Raw genomic sequence first — 22,284 nt, 5'->3', positions numbered from 1 at the left:
TCTCTGCCTGAATATGTTGTGGGGGAGCCAGGACATCACAAACCTTTGTTAATAAATTGGGGGGGGGAGGAGAATTGGTTAGTGAGATGTGTGACCTGATTCTAACTAAGTATACCTAGGTTTTTCAAACATACCTTTTATACATCTCTGGCACACTTATAATAGGGTAAGTAAGAACATCAGTGCTTTAAAATGTTTGCATAATAATTCCACTGTGCCTTTCCTCCTCTGTCTCCTGGCCTAATGACTAGAAAAACCATTTAGTGTAGTAGGTCTGCCTTCCCTATTTTCCTGTCCATCACCTCTGAAAAAAACGTGTTCAAGCCAGGAATGGGGAACCTGTGGCCCTCTAGGTGTTGTTGGATTCCAACTTCCATCTTCCAAGACCATTGGATCATGCTGACTGGGGCTGGTGGGGGTTGAAATCCAAACATCTGTAGGGCACCAGGGTGGAGAAGGCTGGTTTAGTGTATAACATATTCTCTTCATGTGTCTTCAGGTACTATAGCAGAACTGTTGTTATCTTGGGAACCACACTGAGACCTGCGGATATAGGGCAGTATAAAAATTTAATAAATAAAAATATACAGTTACTGTCTCACACTTGTGTGCATGAAAAAAATAACCTGAGCCCTGAACTCAAATTACCAGAGTGGGTGTGGCTTGGCAGGTTTGCAGTGGCCTCTACTTTCCCCTTTCTCTTTTTCTCTTCCTGCTTCCTGCTTCCCTTGACAAAGGAGCCATGCAGCTTGACTCCCAACTCAGCACATGCTGCAAGTGAACTGAATCTCCCCAGAAGGGAGATTTTAAAGCCTGCATCTTTGTTAACCTAAAGATTGTATGATTGTTTTTGTAAGGATACCAAATACTTTTCTTTTTAAGTTGTTTTGGACCTTTTTTTCACCTTCACTTTACTGCCAGCATATAGAGACTTGCTTGCTGTCGCTTCTGGAAACTCTCAGAGTAAAACACACACTTCTTTGCAAAGTTACTGGTAAGTGTCTGTGATTTATTCTAGCCTAAGTATTTTCATGAGGAACACTTGCATAAAGACAAATGAGGGCAAATGTGCTCAGAGCTATCACCATTGTGCTTAACTCTGCTACTGGAGAGTAAAAATCTCCCTTTCAAACCTCTTTTCCCAACAAGAACATCAAAAAATTATACTCTGTATTGAAAGAAAACCCAAGCTTTCATTGTTACTCACTGGGAAAGATTTTAAAAATTGGTCCCAAATAACTTTTAAATGGAAAGACAATTAAAATTATGTCTAAGAAATGACAATGAAAGAAGGAGTTAGAAGGGGAAATGGTTGGTGGGTAAAAACAGTTGCTAAAAACATTTGTGAGGAAAATACCAATCTCAATATACACCAATAACACAAATACTTATGGGATTTCTAAAAAACAATAAGCAGAGTTGTACATAAAGGGTTAAAAGTCACATTAGCATTGAAGTAAAGGGTAACTCTCGTTTTGAACAGGGCTATCGAAGTACAGTTCCTCAGAAATTAACAGTTTTTTTATTGCAGCTATTGTACAACTGAAATTTGTTTGCACCAAAATGTTTCCTTTACTTTGTATCAGTCTGATAAGTGATTTGTTCCACGGAGGGAAAGCCTTTTATCACCATAGTCCAGATGTATATTCTTGGCAAAGTCCGCCAATTTAGAAGACTTTTTTCAGCTGAGAGTTTGTTTGTGTGTGTGTGTGTGTGTACATAGGCAGCTCAAAAACGTGTTTTCAAAAAATCTGCTTTGTTGCTTCCCCTTCCCATTCTTTCTTCCATCTTCCTCTGCTTCCCCCCACCCCTTCCCCCTCTTATGGCTTCACCTATAAAGAAGCCAACAAGGGAAGTATTTAAAAAAAAAAATTTGTGCCCACTCACCTCCCCTGCTGCGTTGAATAGAGTCTTACAATAACATTTCATGAACATCCTGAACATCCAAGGGGGTGTATTCTAGGATGTGCAGGGAGTGAGCTGCATCTGTGCCCTAGCACCTAACAGCCCGATCCTCCACATGTCTGCACAAATGTAGACACCAAATGTCCTCAGAAGTCCTATTGAGTTCATTGGGAACAATTCCCAGGAAACTGGGTTTAAGATGTTTGGTTTTATTTCATTTGTTTTAACAAGCATTATACAAACCCTTTTCTTCCCCCATCCCAATATATTGGAGGACCCACTTTCCAACTACATTTTCCAGTATCGAAAAGTAAAACTGATGCAAAACTAATTCCAGTGACAAATGGCAAAAATAACCAGAAAAATAAAAAAATCAGGAAGACCAAAATTTTAATAAAGAATGGGGAGAAATTATAATTTATCTTAAAAACCATTGTAAAAAGTTAAAATTGTTAATAGTATTGGAATAACACTTGTAGTTTAATGGTGACTTTTGGATATAATTGAGATGTAAAAGATTAGGATTATTATAAAAGATGCAGGAGGAAATGATTAACAATAGGATCCACAAAGGGGAGGAGGGAAGTCCAGGAGATTCTATGGAATCTTGTCTTTATGTTGTATGTTGGATATGTGATTGTAAAACTGTAATTTGAAAAACCAAATAAATGTGTTTTTTTATTAAAAACAATCCAGTGACAAACGTACCCTAGTTCTCTAGCATTCTCCACATTGACAATACTGGTTCATATACTGATGATTTTTCCACACAGGTTGACCACAGCATCAAGGGGTGATGTGTTTGTAAATGGGACATGGTAGATCAGGGCTAGTCAATACAGTGCTCTCCAGAAGGGCTACAACTCCCAACATTCTGGCTGGGGCTGATGGGTGTTTGTCACAGTGGCCGGAGTGGGCTACTTCAGAGTAACGACGCTACGCAGCTCTGCATTTTATTCTTTTATTGGTGCTGCGTATTTACAGTGCTGAAGTCATTGCTATTTACACGGAGTGATGTGGTCAGTCGGTTTCAGAACCTCCGAATGGCTTTTGGCGCGTCTTTCTCCAACACAAAAGCTTTGGTAGACCCATCCTCTTTCCCCTCCTCTTTCTGCGTAATTCCGGAGTTGGGGGGATGGGTCTCCCCCCCTTATTCGCCCCTTCCTGTCCCACCTGGGACCCTGGCTCCTCTACCCTGCCTGAGCCTCGGACCCGACTTCCTGCTTCCCTGGCTCCTCTACCCTGCCTGAGCCTCGGACCCGACTTCCTGCTTCCCCACTGGCATCGGAACTCTCTCTGCTTTCCCCTGTGCTCGGGGATGGGCTTGAACTCAGGAGGGGAGGGACTTCGCGATATCCCCTGTCCCTCACATCCACCCCCCTCCCAAGCTCTCCTTCACCCCTCCCCAGGTCCCCCCCAGGTGTCGGTGACGACTGGAAGCCTAAGAACTCAGTGCTTTCCGAGCCCGTTGGTGTGAACACCTCCCCCCAGTCCTGCGAGCCCCCCCCTTCCGCCTGGGAGGACGGGAATCCCAAAAAGTCCGTGGCGTCAGAGCTGGTAGGGGTAAAAATGTTCTGCCAATCTGCTCCTTCCTCTGACTGGGTGGATCTCGGTGACACCCATACCTCATCCTCTGGTTCCTCAAACTCCGCTTCCCAGCGCCATGGTGAACTGCTCTCCCGTGCTTCCTCCCCCTCCCCCTCCTTTTCCATGTGCCAGGGCTTGGGTCTATGGGGAAAGAGGGCGTGAAATTCTTCTACCAGGAATTCCTCCTGTATCTGAGTGGCTGGGACCCATTCATTCTGTGACGGTGGAGCATCCTCCCATGCCATGAGGTACTCCAGGCCCCCCACCCCCCACCTTGAGTCCAGGATGGCCGTGGCCTCATTGAGTTGCTCCCTGCCTTCCCTCTCCCCCCCTCCCTCAGGGGTTTGTTCGCTGCCTCGGAGCCTGCTGCTTTCCCTGTACGGCGACAGCAGCGATCTATGAAACACTGGGTGCACCCTCATGTCCTCTGGCAGTGCCAGCCTGTATGCCACCGGGTTGACCTGTTGCGTGACCGTGAAGGGGCCCAACCTTCTGGGCGCCAGCTTTTTGCACCTCCCTCTGATGGGAAGGCCCTCCGAGGACAACCAAACTTTGTCCCCCACCCTAATGACCTCCCCCTGTCGCCTGTGGCGATCTGCCCCCTTCTTGTACGCTTCCTTGGCTCTCTCCAAGTGTTCTCTGAGCTGCTGGTGCACCGTCTCCAGTTCCTCTGCCCAATCCTCAGCCTGTGGGCCCTCCTCCTCCTCCTCCCCCTCCCTCTCTGGGAAAGATCTGAGGTCGCGCCCGTAATTGGCCTTAAAGGGCGACACCCCTGTGGAGACGTGCACCGCATTGTTGTAGGCAAATTCTGCCAGTGGCAGGCGATCCACCCAGTCCGTTTGCCGCTGGCTGACGTAGCATCTCAGGTACTGCTGCAGAATGGCGTTGACCCTCTCCGCCTGTCCATTGGTCTGCGGGTGTCTGGCCGTCGACAAGCTGACCTCCACCTGCAGGAGGTTCATGAGCCGCCGCCAGAACCTGGAAACAAATTGGCGGCCACGATCCGAAATAACCCTTAAAGGTAATCCATGCAGTCGGAATACGTGGTCAACAAACAGTTTGGCTGTCTCTTCTGCAGAGACCGCCCTGGCACACGGTATAAAGTGGCACATTTTGGACATGAGGTCCACCACCACCAACACTGCGGTCTTGCCCCTGGAAGAAGGCAGATCTGTGATGAAGTCCATGGACACCACTTCCCACGGCCTGTGTGGTGTGGCTAAGGGCTCCAGCAATCCTGCTGGCGCTGCTCTGACCACCTTTGCCCGCTGGCAGGTGTCACAGCCCCGTACATAGTCTCGAACATCTTCCCGCACCCCTGGCCACCAGAAGTGTCTCATGACTAGGTGAGCGGTTTTGTCCCTCCCAAAATGACCCGCCGTTGGGTTGTCGTGCATCTGCTTGAGGACCGTACGTCTAAGCTGGGTGGTGGGCAGGTACAGTGCACCCTTGTAGAAAAGCAGCCCCCTGCGTGCTGCAAAGTCTTTTGCCTGCTCCCCCCCCTCTCAGTTCTCTGAAGATGCGGTTGGCAAATTCATCCGCTGCCGTCAGTGCTGTGAGTTCTGCCTCGCTCACCACTGCTGCTCCGCAGGACCATGCTGACGGGGGGGGAAATGTGCCTGGGTGCCGGTGGCGCCTCCTCCTCCATGTACTCTGGTTTGCGGGAGAGGGCATCCGCCCTGACATTCTGCTCTCCCGGGATGTAGTGTATGGAGAAGTTGAAGTTCGAGAAGAACTCTGCCCACCGTATCTGCCGCTGGTTGAGCACCCTGGCAGTTCTCCAGAACTCCAGGTTTTTGTGGTCCGTGCACACCTGGATGGGGTGCTTGGCGCCCACCAGGAAGTGTCTCCAGTGCTGGAACGCAGCGTGGATCGCAAGAAGTTCCCGATCAAACACCGTGTAGTTTCGCTCTGGCTGGGTCAACTTCCTGGAGAAGAAGGCACAGGGTCTCCACTCTCTGTTGGCGTCCAGTTGCAACAAAATGGCGCCCACAGCTTTATCAGAAGCATCTGTCTCCACGCGTAGGGGCGCGTCCTGAACCACGTGGAACAGGTTCTGGTCTGAGGCGAACACCCTCTTGAGGCTTTCGAACGCTGCTTGCGCCTCTGGTGTCCACCTGAACTTCTGCTTGCCTCTCAGGCAGTCAGTGATGGGAGCCGTAACGCGAGAGAAGTTCTTGATGAACTTCCTGTAGAAGTTGGCGAAGCCTAGTAGGCGTTGGGCATCTTTGCGCGTCCTGGGGCTGTGCCAGTCCAGGATGGCCTGCACCTTGTCCTTGTCCATCGCCAGCCCCTTGTCTGACAGCTTGTAGCCCAGGAAGTCCACCTCCTTGGTGTGAAACTTGCACTTCTCCAGCTTCACATACAGGTGGTTCTCCTTCAGGCGCTGCAACACCTCCCTGACATCTTTCACATGCTGCACTGGGTCATTGGAGTAAATAAGGATGTCATCCAGGAAGACCAAGCATTTCCTGAAGAGGAGGGACCCCAGGACGTGGTGCATGAAGGCCTGGAAGCATGCTGAGCCCCCTTGCAACCCGAAGGGCATCACCAGATATTCAAAAGAGCCCAGAGGCGTGAACATCGTGGTTTTCCATTCATCGCCTTCCCGGATCCTGATCAAGTTGTACGCCCCCCTCAGGTCTAGCTTGGTGAAAATCTTGCCCCTGCGTGCCACTGTCAGGAGATCATCCACTCTGGGCATGGGGAAAGCCACTGGCTCTGTCACTGAATTCAGCCGTCTAAAATCCACCACAAGACGGCGCTGTTGCGTGTCTTTCTTGTCCACCCAGAAGACCGGGCTGCCCCCTGCTGCCTTGCTTTCTCTGATGAACCCCCGCTTGAGGTTCTTGTCGATGAAAGCACGCAGATCCTCCAGTTCCTGGTCTGACATGGCGTACAGCTTGGCTGGGGGTATAGTTGCCCCTGGCACCAGGTTGATCTGGCAGTCAAAAGGCCTGTGTGAGGGTAGGTGGTCGGACTCCGCTTCGCTGAAGACCTCCTGCAGGTCCCAGTACGGCTTGGGTATCGCCTCACCCCCTTTGACGTGCATGGTGGCCACCGTGGCTATTGGAGGCCCCTCCCCTGGTTGGTGCTGCATGCAATGTTCCAGACAAAAGTCCGACCCAAACGTGATGCATCTCTGGTGCCAACTGATGGAGGGGTCGTGGCGCGCCAGCCAGCTCATGCCCAAGACGATGGGGGGGTCTGAGATGGTGGTGACGTTGAATGCCAGTGTCTCTGAGTGCCTTCCCACCGTCATTCTCATGGGGGGGGGGGTTTGATGAGTGATGGCCCCACCCAGCAGCTCTCTGCCGTCAATGGTTGCCACGTGCAGAGGAAAATCCAGCTGCAGAAGCTGGATCTGGTGCTCTTCTGCAAAGTTTCTCGAGAAGAAGTTGGCTGAGGCACCACTGTCAATTAGGGCGAGGACCGTCAGGGGATAGCCATTTGGGAGCGTGAGCGTCACTTCTAGAACCACTCCTGCTCTGGGAGGGGTGGGCTGGCTCTGCTCCTCTCTGTGCGGGTGGGTGGGCTGGGGCTGTTGTCTGCTGACTGTGCCTGGCTGCTGCCCCTTGTCTCCTGCAGCCAGGCTTTCCCGTTTCCCTGCTGTGGTGCTGCGTCAGTGGGGGAGGGCACAACCGTTCCCGCCTTTCCTTGCCACTCCCTGCGATGTGGGCAGTCTCTGACGAGATGCTGGGGGGAGTTGCAGAGAAAGCAATTCCCACCCCTTCCCTCCTTGCGTCTTGGCGCCGCTGGGGTTTGAAAAGCCCGCGCGCGCGCGCGCTATCAATCTGCATGGGTTCCTGGTCCTGGCTGGCCCCAGGCGTGGCTTGAAAGGGTTGTTGGGGGAGTGGCTTCTCCTGCGACCGTGGGAACCAAGCCCGCTTTGCGCGCGTTGCTTGCTTGTCGCTCCACCGGGATTCCTCCACCGCCAGAGCCGCTTTGCTCAGCTGATCCATATTACTGGGCTTTGGACCTCTCGAGAGCTCATCCTTCACCTCCTCATGCAACCCCAAGTAGAACGCCGCTTGCATTGGGGGTGACTCTAGTTCCCACCCCAATCTGTGCACCAGCATGGTGAATTTCGCCCAATACGCGCGAACTGTCATATTTCCTTGGCGTAAATTATGAAGTTCCTCCTTAGTCTGGTCCATATGACTATCGGACGAATACATCGTTTTCAAACCTTCTAGAAAAAGTTTGACATTCTTCATGCAAGGATTCTTTGTTGCGATTAACGGTCTTAGCCACTCCCTGGCTGCCCCGGTAAGGTGCTCCACAATAAACGCTACCCTGTGCTCATCATCAGGGAACTCATCGTGGTGCAGCTCAAGAGCATACACAATCTCAGTCTCAAAGCCCTGATATTCCCTCGGGTCTCCATTGAACTTGCTTACTAGGGTCCCGGCTCTCCTTCCTGGCAGCACTTGGACTTGGGGTGCCCCTCCCGCCTTGTTTTTCTCTGCATCCAGCTTGTTTTGGAGGTCTACCGCCACCGCCCTTAATTCCTGCTCTCTTTCCTGTAGCGCTCTCACCTGTTCCGCAAGTTGTAGCCGGTCGTCCTGGACCTTCTTAGTCTCTTCTTTAGCTGCCTTCAATTCCCCCTGCGCCTGCAGCGACAGCTGCTGCAGTTCTTGCTGGGCTTGCTCCGCGATCTGCCGCCATCTCTCCGCCTCTGACACGCTCATCCCGGCAACTCCAAAGTAGCCCAAAAAAGGATTCGGAGGTTGCTGTCACAGTGGCCGGAGTGGGCTACTTCAGAGTAACGACGCTACGCAGCTCTGCATTTTATTCTTTTATTGGTGCTGCGTATTTACAGTGCTGAAGTCATTGCTATTTACACGGAGTGATGTGGTCAGTCGGTTTCAGAACCTCCGAATGGCTTTTGGCGCGTCTTTCTCCAACACAAAAGCTTTGGTAGACCCATCCTCTTTCCCCTCCTCTTTCTGCGTAATTCCGGAGTTGGGGGGATGGGTCTCCCCCCCTTATTCGCCCCTTCCTGTCCCACCTGGGACCCTGGCTCCTCTACCCTGCCTGAGCCTCGGACCCGACTTCCTGCTTCCCCACTGGCATCGGAACTCTCTCTGCTTTCCCCTGTGCTCGGGGATGGGCTTGAACTCAGGAGGGGAGGGACTTCGCGATATCCCCTGTCCCTCACAGTGTTGGAGTGCAACAACATCTGGAGGGCACAATGTTGACTACCCTTGTTGCAGATCAAACAGTACCAATCAGAATTTCAATATCACCTTGTTGTTGTTTAGTCATTTAGTCATGTCCGACTCTTTGTGACCCCTTTGAGCACGCCAGGCACTCCTGTCTTCCAGTGCCTCCTGCAGTTTGGTCAAACTCACGTTGGTAGCTTCGAGAACACTGTCCAACCATCTCGTCCTCTGTTGTCCCCTTCTCCTTGTGCCCTCAATCTTTCCCAACATCAGGGTCTTTTCCAGAGAGTCTTCTCTTCTCATGAGGTGGCCAAAGTATTGGAGCGTCAGCTTCAGGATCTGTCCTTCCAGTGAGCACTCAGGGCTGATTTCCTTAAGAATGGATAGGTTGCAGTCCATGGGACTCTCAAGAGTCTCCTCCAGCACCATAATTCAAAAGCATCAATTCTTCGGCGATCAGCCTTCTTCATGGTCCAGCTCTCACTTCCATACATCACTACTGGGAAAACCATAGCTTTAACTATACGGTCCTTTGTTGGCAAGGTGATGTCTCTGCTTTTTAAGATGCTGTCTAGGTTTGTCATTGCTTTTCTCCCATGAAGCAGGCGTCTTTTAATTTCGTGACTGCTGTCACCATCTGCAGTGATCAAGGAGCCCAAGAAAGTAAAATCTTTCATTGCCTCCATTTCTTCCCCTTCTATTAGCCAGGAGGTGATGGGACCAGTGGCCATGATCTTGGTTTTTTTGATGTTGAGCTTCAGACGATATTTTGCGCTTTCCTCTTTCACCCTCATTAAAAGGTTCTTTAATTCCTCCTCGCTTTCTGCCATCAAGGTTGTGCCATCTGCATATCTGAGGTTGTTGATATTTCTTCCCCTTCATGGATCACTGCCTTGTTGTGGTGAAGGGGCTTGAATAACTTAGAGACGTTATGTTTTGACCAAATGTGATCCACCTGGAGGAGGAACCGGCAAGCCACTCCAGTATCCCTGCCAAGAAAACTCCATATCACCTTACGTTACTCCAAAAACATATGTTCCTCAATAAACTCTATCTGTACAACTATCTGTAGTTCATTAGATGTTGGTTGTGCCTTCATGTGTGAATCAGGCTGATAACTTTGTAGATATAATGCCTTCATCTCTGAATCAAAATGTCTGCTTGTTCAGCAACTAGGTGTAGGTATATACAACTTCTAGCAACTAGAGAAGAATACATATCTGTTATCTGAGTGGTGTTGGCCTCTTTGCCTGCTTTCCTATCAGTCTCAATGGGCACCAGCCGCCACTGGATGGAAGTGGCTCCATGGTATCACAGGGAGCCAGCCACTCAGTGCTAGACACAGCTAGATTTGGCAGTAAACAGGTAGACTGGGTTTCCTTTCACTTTATCTATAGTAGGAGATTGTGTGCATGAAGAAAGTGCACTTCTACAGGGGTCTCAATGCTCAGTTTATGTACATGTGGGCATAAATAGAGCTATGGAAACACAAACATACATGAACCTCCTGCTGCCTGACTGAGATAGCAATTTCTCCACTGTCAGCATTTCTGCACTGTCAGGTCTCCTGTGTCTTTTTGTTTTCTCATGGTGAGAAGCAAGAATTCCTCACTTCTGTGACTTCAGCTCCTAAGCAACTGCTTCAGAGGAAGAAGGGGGCTTGGGCATTCCTCAAGTACACTGTGGTGTTCCCAGGCATTCAGTGTTCCACAGGCCCAATATTCCTGTGCAGTCAGAAAGCGTTCCCACAAACTCCTGGAAAGAATGTGCAGACCAATTCAGGCTGCATTCTGTTCTGGAAATCAGGCATCAAGGCAATAGTTAATGCAAATCCAAATATTGTTATTAATTATTATTATCATTAAGTCACTTTACTCATAAAACTTAACTCAAAGCAAGTTACAGTAGAAACACTAAAACCAATTACAGTACAATAAACATGATCAACCAATACTTAAAGCAAAGAAGCACTTCTATACAAATAAAAGAGAAGTCCAGCAGATCCTGCCCCACTAAAAGAGGCCACAAATACTTAGAATTGTAGAGTTAGAAGAGATCTGAGGATCATCTAGTTCAACCCCCTACAACATAGGAATCCTTTGTCCAACTTGGGGCTCAAACCTACAACCTTGAAAATAAGAGCATCATGCTCTACCTACTGAGCTATATTAAAAAACCATTCAAACTAAGGAACAAAGGTCTGGGTGAAAAGGAAGGTTTTTGCCCAGTGCCTAAAACTAGACAATGGAGGAAAGACAATAAAGTACACTGGGATTAGGAGCTTCACCTTCTGCTTGCATTCCAGTGGACAACTGCCACAACTAGGGGCAGGCAGTTGAAGTCACCCACTGCCAAGTAACCATAAATCAATAGGTACTAGGAGGCAAGAATATTCAGCTAAAGACAAATCCCCACTGCAACCTTGATTCAGAACAGACTTAGACCATCTGAGTTATTCCAAAGAATACTTATTATTAAAAACAACCCTCAATCTTCTCCCACTAGATCTTTGGGAACTCAGAAAGAACAGCCGAGGGTAGCTCTGCACCCTCTCTTCTGCCTTCCCTGCCCTCCACTTTCCCCAAATGTAACCTTTTAAAACAGAAACAAGCAGCAGGGGGAGCTGGTGAAGCAGTGGTGGTTGTGGTGTGTTCTTACATTTGTACCATGGTGACAAAACAGACTTCAAGGGCTCTATTACTGTGGTACATCCTGGGACCTATAGTTAATTCCTCTTAGAGATGAATGGGTTGAGGCAGGAGGAATTAGAAAGCATTGATTCCTGTGTTCTGGTTTACTCAACAAAGGTATTTGAGTCAAGTATGCTCCATTTTGAGGTGCTGGAAACATGGCAAGTTAAAGGTGGGCCCTATTTTCAGTCTTTCTTGGTGCTGGCTTCCCGCCTGCTGCCACAGGAAGGTTTGAGAAGGGGGAATAGGAAACCAGAAGGAGAAAAGGCTAGGGACAAAGCTTAGGTTGGAGTTTGGTGCTCAGCTTGTAACTTTCCAAACTGAGGAAGTTCATTTGTGTGTGTTCAAAAATTCAGTGCTATTGTCCAGCTTAGCCTTGAAGCTGCTCAACGTGGGCGGACTTCATAGCTTCAAGTGCATTGACATTTAAAGATCTGCAAGTATTTTGCAACCACCCGACTAGTGGCCTGTGGCTGGTTTGCTTTGTGGAGGGCCAAAGTGAAGTCACAGTAGACTTTTATGCTGAACTCCACACAAGCCATGAAGAACAGTCCTGTTGATCAGGCCAAAAGCCCATCTAGGACAGCATCCTGTTTTGTTAATGCATTTATTCATAGAATTTATATTCCACCCCTCATCACAGGTGATATTGGGGCAGATCACAATGTAAAAGTCAGTATGGCAATAAAATATAATTAAAACATATCATTAACACATCCATCTGTCATCTCTCTCCCAAATGTTCAAGAAGTCAATAAAGGCCCGGAAGAAGAGATCAGTCTTCAGCTGGCACCAGAAAACTGACAAGAGTAGATTTGGATGCTTTGTTAGAGTGTTTTGCTTCCAGCAGCTGGTCCTGTTTGTTCTCACAGTAGCCAACCAGATGCCTATCATAAGCCCTCACAAAGGACATGAGTGTAATAACACTTTCACCTTGGTGGATATAAACAAAAAAAGAGCAATCCAATTGCCCTTCCCATACACATGAAGTGGAGGTGGCCCTTCATCCTGCCCTGCCTGACTCTGCTGTCCATTGCCACTGATCTTCACCACTGAGAGCACCCCAATGTGCCCACACAAATTTTGGACAGGCAGCAGCTACCATTGGTGATATCCCCACCAGTGGTGCCCTGTGGAAACCCCCTGAACAGGTTGTTTTGGAGATGGGGAGGAGATGAAGCTGGGACAGTGCAGGATCTGCCACCACATGACAGCAAAGGGCCCAATCCAGGCCTCTTCATTGTGCCAGGCTGAGAGCTAGAGTAGGTAAGATGTATTTTCCCCCTTTGGCCAGCACACGCAGAAGGGCTGTGGAAGTGGTGGGGGCAGCAATACTGCTCCATTAAACCCCACCACTGTGTCCCTAAGTCATCTAAATGGAAAATAGATAAAGGGTAGGGATGTTGTGTGGTGGCAAGATTGAAAGAGGGGAAAGGGTGCAACGGAGTCCTCCAGCAGCAGCATAAAGACTTGGTGGTTCACTTGTGACTCACTAAGAAGAGCATCACCTACTGAATCACAAGCCCTCTTCCTTCTCCTTCCACCTATGTTTTCCTTGGCAATCTCCCACCCTTGTAATGAATCAGGCTGACCCTACTCTAGGAGGCAAAATCCAAAAGCTTGAGGTGTTGTGGCCACAAGCTATACTGCCTGGTTCTCAGGAAGCTCCCAGAGTTCCGGGATTCACTATAACCCTCTGTGCAGCCCTCACTGGGTCACAGTGTGACAAGAAGTTCTGCAATGTTTCCAGCCCCACCTATCTGGAATATTTTCCTGCAGAGGCAGTGAGTCACTTCCTTGTTAGAAATCTCACACCAAATTCTTCCTTTTCACTTGTGCTTACAAGATATTATTAATATATTCTCTCTCTCTCTCTCTCTCTCCCCATATACAGACTTTTTAATCGTCATATATGTCCACACTAGCAACCACTGTGATAGACTTCAGTCCACATTAGATTACAAATCTTTCCACTAGCTGTATTTGATACATCAGATTTTCTCTGGGATGTATCAACTTCTATCCGTAATTTAAAATCCCAGCTGTGTCTAAGTAGTATCAACTCAGTGAGACTTGTGTACAAAGGCATCAATTCACTGTGTGCTGTCAACACTGTCAAGTGCCTGGAGCTCAGGTGTTCACAAGCTGTACATGCATAAGTGTACCAGATTGTGTGGACTGAACCTCTGCATGTACAGTTTGTACACACTTAGGTTCTGCGCAGGTTTTGCTAAATATGTGAAGGGCAAGGGCAAGGCCAGCAGGCATTATATATATTTTGCTAATGCAGTGATCAAGGGAAGTAATTCTGATTTGGTCACATCACATATGGAGTACTGTATCCAGTTCTTGGTGCTACAATTTAAGGAGGATGTTGACAAGCTGGAATGTGTGTAGAGGAGGGCAACCAAGTTGATCCAGGGTCTGGAAACCAAGCCTTATGAGGAATGGTTGAAGGAGTTCAGTATGTTTAGCCTGGAAAAGAGGAGACCGAGAGGAAATATAATAGTTATATAGAAGATGGAGCAAGCTTGTTTTCTCCTGCTCCAGAGGGTAGGACCCAAACCAATGGATTCAAGTAACAAGAAGTGAGATTCCAACTCAACATCAGGAAGAACTTTCTGACAGTAAGAGCTGTTCGACAGTAGAATGGACTCCCTCGGGAGGTGGTCGACTCTCCTTCCCTGGTGGTTTCTAAGCAAAGGTTGGTTGGCCATCTCTCATGGATGCTTTAGCTGAGATTCCTGCATTGCAGGGAGTTGGACTAGATGATCCTTGGGGTCCCTTCCCACTCTACAATTCTGTGATTCTATGTACTGTACAGTGGAACCTCAGTTTACGAACACCTCAGTTTATGAATTTTCAGTTTACGAACACTGCGGACCCATCTGGAACGGATTAATTCACTTTCCATTACTTTCAATGGGAAAGTTCGCTTCAGTTTATGAACGCTTCAGTTTACGAACAGACTTCTGGAACCAATTACACCCATGCTTCGGGTTAAGTACGCTTCAGGTTGAGTACTCCGCGGACCTGTCTGGAACGGATTAATCCACTTTCCATTACTTTCAATGGGAAAGTTCGCTTCAGTTTATGAACGCTTCAGTTTAAGTACTCCACGGACCGTCTGGAACAGATTAATCCACTTTCCATTACTTTCAATGGGAAAGTTCGCTTCAGTTTATGAACACTTCAGTTTATGAACAGACTTCTGGAACCAATTGTGTTCATAAACCGAGGTTTATGGAGTGCCTACTTTTCATGGATTTGCAATAAACTTACCAGTATGCCTTGTACAATATTGGGGTTAATCTATTAGCTCCACCTAGTGGAGCCACCTAGTAGCTGCATAGGAGTACAGTGGTACCTCGGTTTATGAACACAATTGGTTCCGGAAGTCTGTTCAAAAACCGAGGTACCACTGTACTCCTATGCAGCTACTAGGTGGCTCCACTAGGTGGAGCTAATAGATTAACCCCAATACTGTACAAGGCATACTGGTAAGTTTATTGCAAATCCATGAAAAGTAGGCACTGCATTTTCTCAATTTGTGTTGGTTAAGACTTTATGGGTAGAAAGAGGCAGAGGGGGGGGGAATCAAAACAGCTTTGCATGCTATCTCTGTTGGCCTCCCCATCTTTGATAGTGTCAGCTTTACTCCCTCCCCCACACCTGATATCCATGTGAATCAAGCCAAAAATACTTCACTCAGTTGCACCTACCTAGAGGGTGGGCTCAGAAAGAAAGAAGAATCGGTGGGGCAAGAGGAGAGGAGGGAGAACCTGGCAGTTCTTACACATCATACTGCTGCTAATCTCCTTTCAAACGAGTCAAATATAAAGTCATGTTCTTTCTTGTGAAAACATTACTAGCCTGTGGGTGTCAACACAACCTTCATTTCCAAGAAATCTGTTGCAGCCCACAGTGAGTCTAGAGAAATTACATTTTGATGACAGCGAAGACAGACTGCGAGCAAAACATTGCACACTTAAGCTGTGTAACAGCAACAATCTTGTAGGCTTTTAAAAAAAAGACCATTATCTCCTGTTTTATAAAGAACTACAGCAAAACAAGGACCAAAGGTGTGTGTTTTCAATTTTTGCTTAGACCTTGACAGATACCCTTCTCTTTCTTCAATTGCTATTCATTGAAAGGAAAAACATTTCCTTCTCGCTTGGATGAAGAACAGCAAATACCTTTCCTCAGCTGCTCAGTTTCCTTTTACATGCTATGTATTATGTAATCAACTTACGCAATCATCTCAGGTATAGCAAGTTGGGAGATAGCAATTCACCAAAACAACTATACAAATACTTTGAATGGAATGAAGCTTTGCTGCAATAAACTAAACTTGTGGAGATGTATTGGTGGACGCACTCAATTTCATGCCTGGAGTTTAACAGTTCACAATTTCAGCTGCCAGGGATTACGCATACATCCCAACCCTGGTGAAGTGAAACTGGATTTTTACTCTGATGTGTGCGTGTGTATATCTATCACCTGTCTACTTCTTTATCTAGCCAGCCTTCCCTTGTAATATGCAGCTAGCAACCCAGTATCTTGAATAAATGGCTGGTTATAGTACACATAGAATAGAGTATCTAATGTGCATGGCTCAATATCTACTCTGGAATAGTGCTACTCATGGTGAACTTTATATTTTTATTTTGGCATACTGTGGTCTAGATTACTTAGGTTAATCTGTAAAGGACTCATCAGTTCATGATCCCACTAGAGAACATATGGAGAACTGATAATGGCAAAGGGCAGCTTTCACCAAATTAGTGCCCTCCATAAATTTTGGACTACAACTCCCATCCGTCCGTCCCCCTCCAGCCAACACACTGGAAAGCACCAGATTGGGGGAAGACTGGCCTAAGACTTCCATCCCCATGTTAAGAAAATACATTTAGTTATGATACTCTTTCTTTTCCCCCTATAGGAAAATAGCATTGTGATAACATTGCAAATTAACTGTAATAAAAGCAATATCAATCACTAAACTATACTACATTTTAGTAGGGTTTTATTAATTTATTTTGCCTCTAATGATTTGCCACAGGTGGTACTTTAAAGTCCTATTTGACTCCAACATTTACATGTTTTTCTCCAGGTGGCGCTGTAGTTAAACCACTGAGCCTAGGGCTTGCCGATCAGAAGGTCGGCGGTTCGAATCCCTGTGACGGGGTGAGCTCCCGTTGCTTGGTCCCAGCTCCTGCCAACCTAGCAGTTCGAAAGCACGTCAAAATGCAAGTGGATAAATAGGAACCGCTACAGCAGGAAGGTAAACAGCGTTTCCATGTGCTGCTCTGGTTTGCCAGAAGCGTCTTTGTCATGCTGGCCACATGACCTGGAAGCTATACGCCGGCTCCCTCGGCCAATAATGCGAGATGAGCGCGCAACCCCAGAGTTGGTCACGACTGGACCTAATGGTCAGGGGTCCCTTTACCTTACCTTTACCTCCATTTACACCCATGTGTATGTAATACACACACAACAACAACAACAACAACAACAACAACAACAACAACAACAGATGATCGTACTTCAATGCTGCTGACAAAGTGTGCTCTAGCCAAAAAAAGCATATGCCATATTGAAATTGGTTAGTCTTTAAAGTACTGCAAAACTCTTTGATTTGTTTTGGTGCCTGCAACAAACCAACACAGCTAAACCCTCTGAAAATTTAACCTAATACTCATTGCAGCATTACAGATTCATCGTGAAACACACAATGGCCTCGTTCAAGTGTTTGTGTTGTGTGTGAACTCTGCACATGAAGTGGGAGTGTGAAGATGAAGGCATGAGCTCCTCCTCCTCCTCCTAACTCTCTGCACAGGGAGGGAAGACTCCTGGATTCCTCTTTGCAGATAGCCATGCTTCTGGATGGCAACAGGGGCAACGATGGGGGAGTGGAGCTAACACACTCCCCCCCACTCCACCTGCATGTGGAGCTCAAACACAATACAAATATTAATAGGGCTGATATCACCGACTAATTCTTAACACATTTTAAATGAGTATTTAGAAAAAGCCAAAAAAGGTAATAATTAAAAACACCAGTAAATTATTTTAAACCACAGTGCAGTTTACTGGCAGAAATGCATAAAGCACAGTAGCCATGGCCATACAGAGAACACTAATACCCAGAGCTTCACCCACCCCATTCTTCTCTCACTCTAGATGAGGTGGATTCCATCCAGAGGCATAGCAAGCCCAGGTGGTACCCAGTGCAAAAAAAAAATTGTCACCTCCCACATCGAAACCTCGGGGTAGGCTTGGGAGTTGTGGGTGGGCGCCGAATGTCCATCCCCTTTCTACGCCTCTGCGCTCCCACATCCATGACTCCCAAGTACTCCAAGCCGTTAGGGGAAGAGGGGAGCTATGCCACTTTGCTGGGGCGCTGGCAAAGCTGCGCAGCTCGTCCTCTCAGGAGCCACGGCTCCCGTCTGTCCCCCTCCCTCCCTCCCTGGCTTGCTGTAAAGCGGCAAAGCAGGAGCCGCTTATAGAGAGTGGGGGGGGGGCAACTCGCCATAAGTGGCTCCTGCTGGCAGCAGAGGGGTCTCACCCCCATCCGCATGGCGCTCCAGCGGCGCCGGTGGCAAACCACTATGTACAGTGCATGTGCAGCATCGCTACACACAATGCATGTGTGTGGCACCGTGCATGCATTGTACGTAGCGGTTTGCCACTGGTGCCACTTGAATGCCATATGGACGGTGGCAGGATCCTCTGCTCACGGCTGCAGCCATGAATGGAGGATCCTCTACATGCGGCTTCAGCGGCACAATGGCTGCTCTCACTGCTGCACCTGGGTCAGGGTGACAGGGCAAGCACCCCACGGGGTGCCTTCTTGTCACTCTCCCAGACATGGAACCCAGGGTGCACCTCCCCCGCCCCACCTTGCGACGCCACAGATTCTATCAATACATATCACAAAGCCTGGGATGCTCAGAAGTCAAACATGCATTTGGGGACCATTTCTTCATTTTTTTTACCATATATTGTATGGAGGCAGCACTGCTGTTGTGATTCACCTTAGATCAGGCTGCAACCTAGTAATGGATCCCAATCCATCAGCTAATAGTCTGCAGTGATAGGCAGTGGCTTTCCAAGGGTTTCAGACCAGAATCTTCCTTAGTTGCACACAGAGATGCCAGAGATTGAACCCAGGGCCTTCTGCCTGCCACTGAGTTATGGTCTTGTCCTCCCTTCCTGGCTCTCTCATGCACAACACAAATGCATGATTTTCAACAAGCTGTGCAGTGCCTATAGGAATCGGCCCACCAAGAGCAATGAGGAAACTCAGGGGCTATGCAGTATTATTCTCCTTTTGATTTCGCAGACACTTCTTGTGAATTTTATCCTGTGGGAAGATACAACAATCTGCTGCACTGAAAGTGTCAGCCAAGAATATTTATATAAAAGAATAGCGCTTCTTGCAGGACACAAATAATGCTTTAGAAAACAAGATCCCCGACAAAGATTTCTCAGCCAACACCACCAATGTTCACTGTGCCTGACAACAGAAGTATTGAAGAAAGCAGATAAACACTTTCCAGACATTATTTTAAACTGGAAAGCAAATAGTTATCAAGAGGCAAGAAATACAAGGGCAATAGGGATGGTTACAAAACACCTTCCACAGAAAAGAAATGTCCAGCTTCTGAAGTTCAGATTGACTGATCAGTACCCTCGTGACTTTGCCTATGTGTGGATCTGCATAGGCACCCATTCATTGTTTTAAAATGTTTTTCTTAAAAAGAGAAGTCTGAGATTATTATTTTTGGAAAGACAGAAAATGGCCAGGAGCTGAAGCAACATCAAATGTGTCCAGGCCAGCCAGTCAAAACTCTGTTTCTCTAAAATGAAGCAGAAGGGAAGGAGCAACCAGAATGTGGAGAACAAACACCAATAGATCATAAAAGAGAGTGTTGGTTGCATCCTCCACCTAACACCAACATCCGGAACAACTGCCAGTCTGGTTATCCCTTTAAAGATGTGGCTTTGGCCCTCTAGGCAGTTCAATCAGGTCTATCCATTTGGAGATGCAAAATCAGTTCCAAGATGCTGAGCTTCCACACACTGCTGTCTTAACCATCTATTTCTGATGGTACCCTCCATGACTTGAGACATCTGAGATTTGTACACAAGCTATCATAGCACTTTTGAGAGCAGCTCTTCTCTTTTTCTGTTACCAAAGACAAACAGCTGTATCCACTGGGAGTGCTTTCAGGTGCATGTTTATTGAGCATGGGCACTTCTCATACATGAATGTTTATTGCAGCATCCACACATTGCCACCAGCATCAAAATGGCAGCCCATGTCCCTGCCTCCCTGTTTATTCCAAAGTCACCCTGTCTGCGGAAAGTCAGGAAAGTTGTCAATGACCTACCTGCATTATCTGAAGGACCTGTTTGTAAAGCACCAGCTGGATCATATGGGTCTCACAAGCAACGTTAGTAACTCTTTCTTGGAAATGAATCCACCAAGCACTTCCACCAATGCTTTGCATGCAGATGGTCTTGGGTGCGATCACTGGCATTCCTGCCACTTTCTGAAACAAGAGGCAAACCAAAATATAGCCATCCTTTGAAATTTGCACTTCTCTGAATTTTGCAATGCACTTCTTCAGCCATGTAATTACACACACACACACACACACACACACACACACATAAAGTGTGCATATAAATGCATATATTTATGAAAGTATCATACAAAATGCATTATATCAGGAAAGGCTGCTTTCAAAAATGTGTATATTAGTGAAAAGTGCATATAAAATATGTTTATCAGGAGAAATTCACAATAAAATACTGTATTTTTAATCGATTGGTGGGAAAAAAACAAGGCTCTATTGTAGTTTTATAAACTCCAATACAATTTAGAAACAACACTAAGCAACCTAATTGGTCTAAAATTATTTGGATCTGTCTTAGAACCTCTTGTGAATGGGCACAATATCTATTTGCTATCCCCTAGGTGTTTTCCCATGGGATGATCCTGGTAGTGAACTGTCTAAAAAGGGAAGAGAAGTAAGCATGCCAATGCAATGAAGTAATTTTATTGTCAATAACATTCATACACCCTCTTATCCCTGTCATCAAAGCCCAAAATCTAATTGAGCATCTTTCCAGGGCTGCTAAGCCTAACTCCATCCATGACTGCCATGTGTGCTCATCTTTTTTAGGTTGCAATGCATTTTATACTCTCCACACAAATCTATACTGGAGCTGACATTTTCTAAATTATCCTCCTGCCTCAATTTCCTTATTGCTGCTGTTGCTAAAGTGTGCTTCTGAGCAGCACATGCACATCAAACCAAGCTTGTTTAATTTATTTAACTGGGTAGGCACCTTTAGAGATAATCACAAGGGGCTTAATTTCATGTGCTTTTGTGCCAAAGATTTCCAGGGGGTTTGAGTAAGTCAAAGATTGTTCTTACAGAAATAACATCCTAGGAAACATTAAAAATGAGTTTATTGCTTCTTGCACTGCTCCAATTGCAGCACAATCTTTTGTCTCCTTGGACGATCAAATTATCCAAAGGAACTATCACTAGATGCTTCAGACCAATTGAGAAAATAGTTAACAGGGTTGACATGTGATCACACTCTGGTCTAATAAGAACTTTCAAGTTCTCAAACTACGAAGCTGCTGGTTGTGAGAATCATAAATCATTCTTATCCTTCAATCCAGTATATGTATATAGATCCATTTCTGGATCTTTTCCTGTTCCATTATAGACATTCAGATGAAACTTAAATGAAAGGGCAAGAGGATATTGGCCTGCTTGATTAAGACCAGTGTTTTTGAAGTTCTGATTAACATAAAGCTCAGCGTTTCTGAGGCATGACCCGTTTTCTGATTGAATTTGAGATTTTCTGCATTGAGACCATGTGCTCCATTGAGCTCTGGCCCTTTCCATTTCTCCTTAAGTTGCAGAATGCCCACAGGGGGTGAAGAATATCAGACATTGAATGCTCTTTGCACATCCTTGATTAACAAAATTCTGGCCTTTGAATCCTACTGCTACCTGGTGTCTTCATCCCGGGGCAAAGTCCAACTCCTAGCCACAAAAATATTTGTCCAAGGAGACTTCTAAGCTTTAGCACCGTTCTTGAGTTTTAGCAGATGCTATCCATGTGGGTAGCGGGTGGCGCTGTGGGTTAAACCACAGAGCCTAGGGCTTGCCGATCAGAAGGTCGGCGGTTCGAATCTCCGCAACGGGGTGAGCTCCCGTTGCTTGGTCCCAGCTCCTGCCAACCTAGCAGTTCAAAAGCACGTCAAAGTGCAAGTAGATAAATAGGTACTGCTCCAAGCAGGAAGGTAAACGGCGTTTCCGTGTGCTGCTCTGGTTCGCCAGAAGCGGCTTTGTCAAGCTGGCCACATGACCTGGAAGCTGTATGCCAGCTCCCTTGGCCAATAACGCGAGATGAGCGCCGCAACCCCAGAGTCGGTCACGGCTGGAGCTAATGGTCAGGGGTCCCTTTACCTTTACCTTTAATCGATGTGGCAGCTACAATCTTACTTTTAAAATGGTATTCCCAAGAAGACAAGGGCCCTATTCAAAAATCCTCTCCCTCATACAATAAAGGGGAGAGTGGGAACATGATAGCTAGGTCTGCCCTCTCTTTCCCATCTCTGCTGCCAGCCTCACCACCTTCCACATATTGGAGGGCAGATGTCTGCAGCAGAGAGTCAGGTGTACTCATGGAGTCTCCTCACCTGCTTTGTAACCCTGCATGATCAGACCTTCAGACTTGAACACTCAGAAAACAATCAAATTGGATAGCTCAGTTGGTAGAACATGAGACTCTTAATCTCAGGGTCATGGGTTCAAGCCCCACATTGAGCAAAATATTCCTGCATTGCAGGAGATTGGAGTAGATGATCCTCATGGTAGCTTCCCACTCTACTACCGTACAATTCT

This window comes from Zootoca vivipara, chromosome 4 (assembly GCF_965207765.1).
Source record: "Zootoca vivipara chromosome 4, rZooViv2.hap1.1, whole genome shotgun sequence".
NCBI classification, from domain to species: Eukaryota; Metazoa; Chordata; class Lepidosauria; order Squamata; family Lacertidae; genus Zootoca; species Zootoca vivipara.
The sequence above is the reverse complement of the archived record's forward strand: the minus strand, read 5'-3'. Positions refer to the sequence as shown.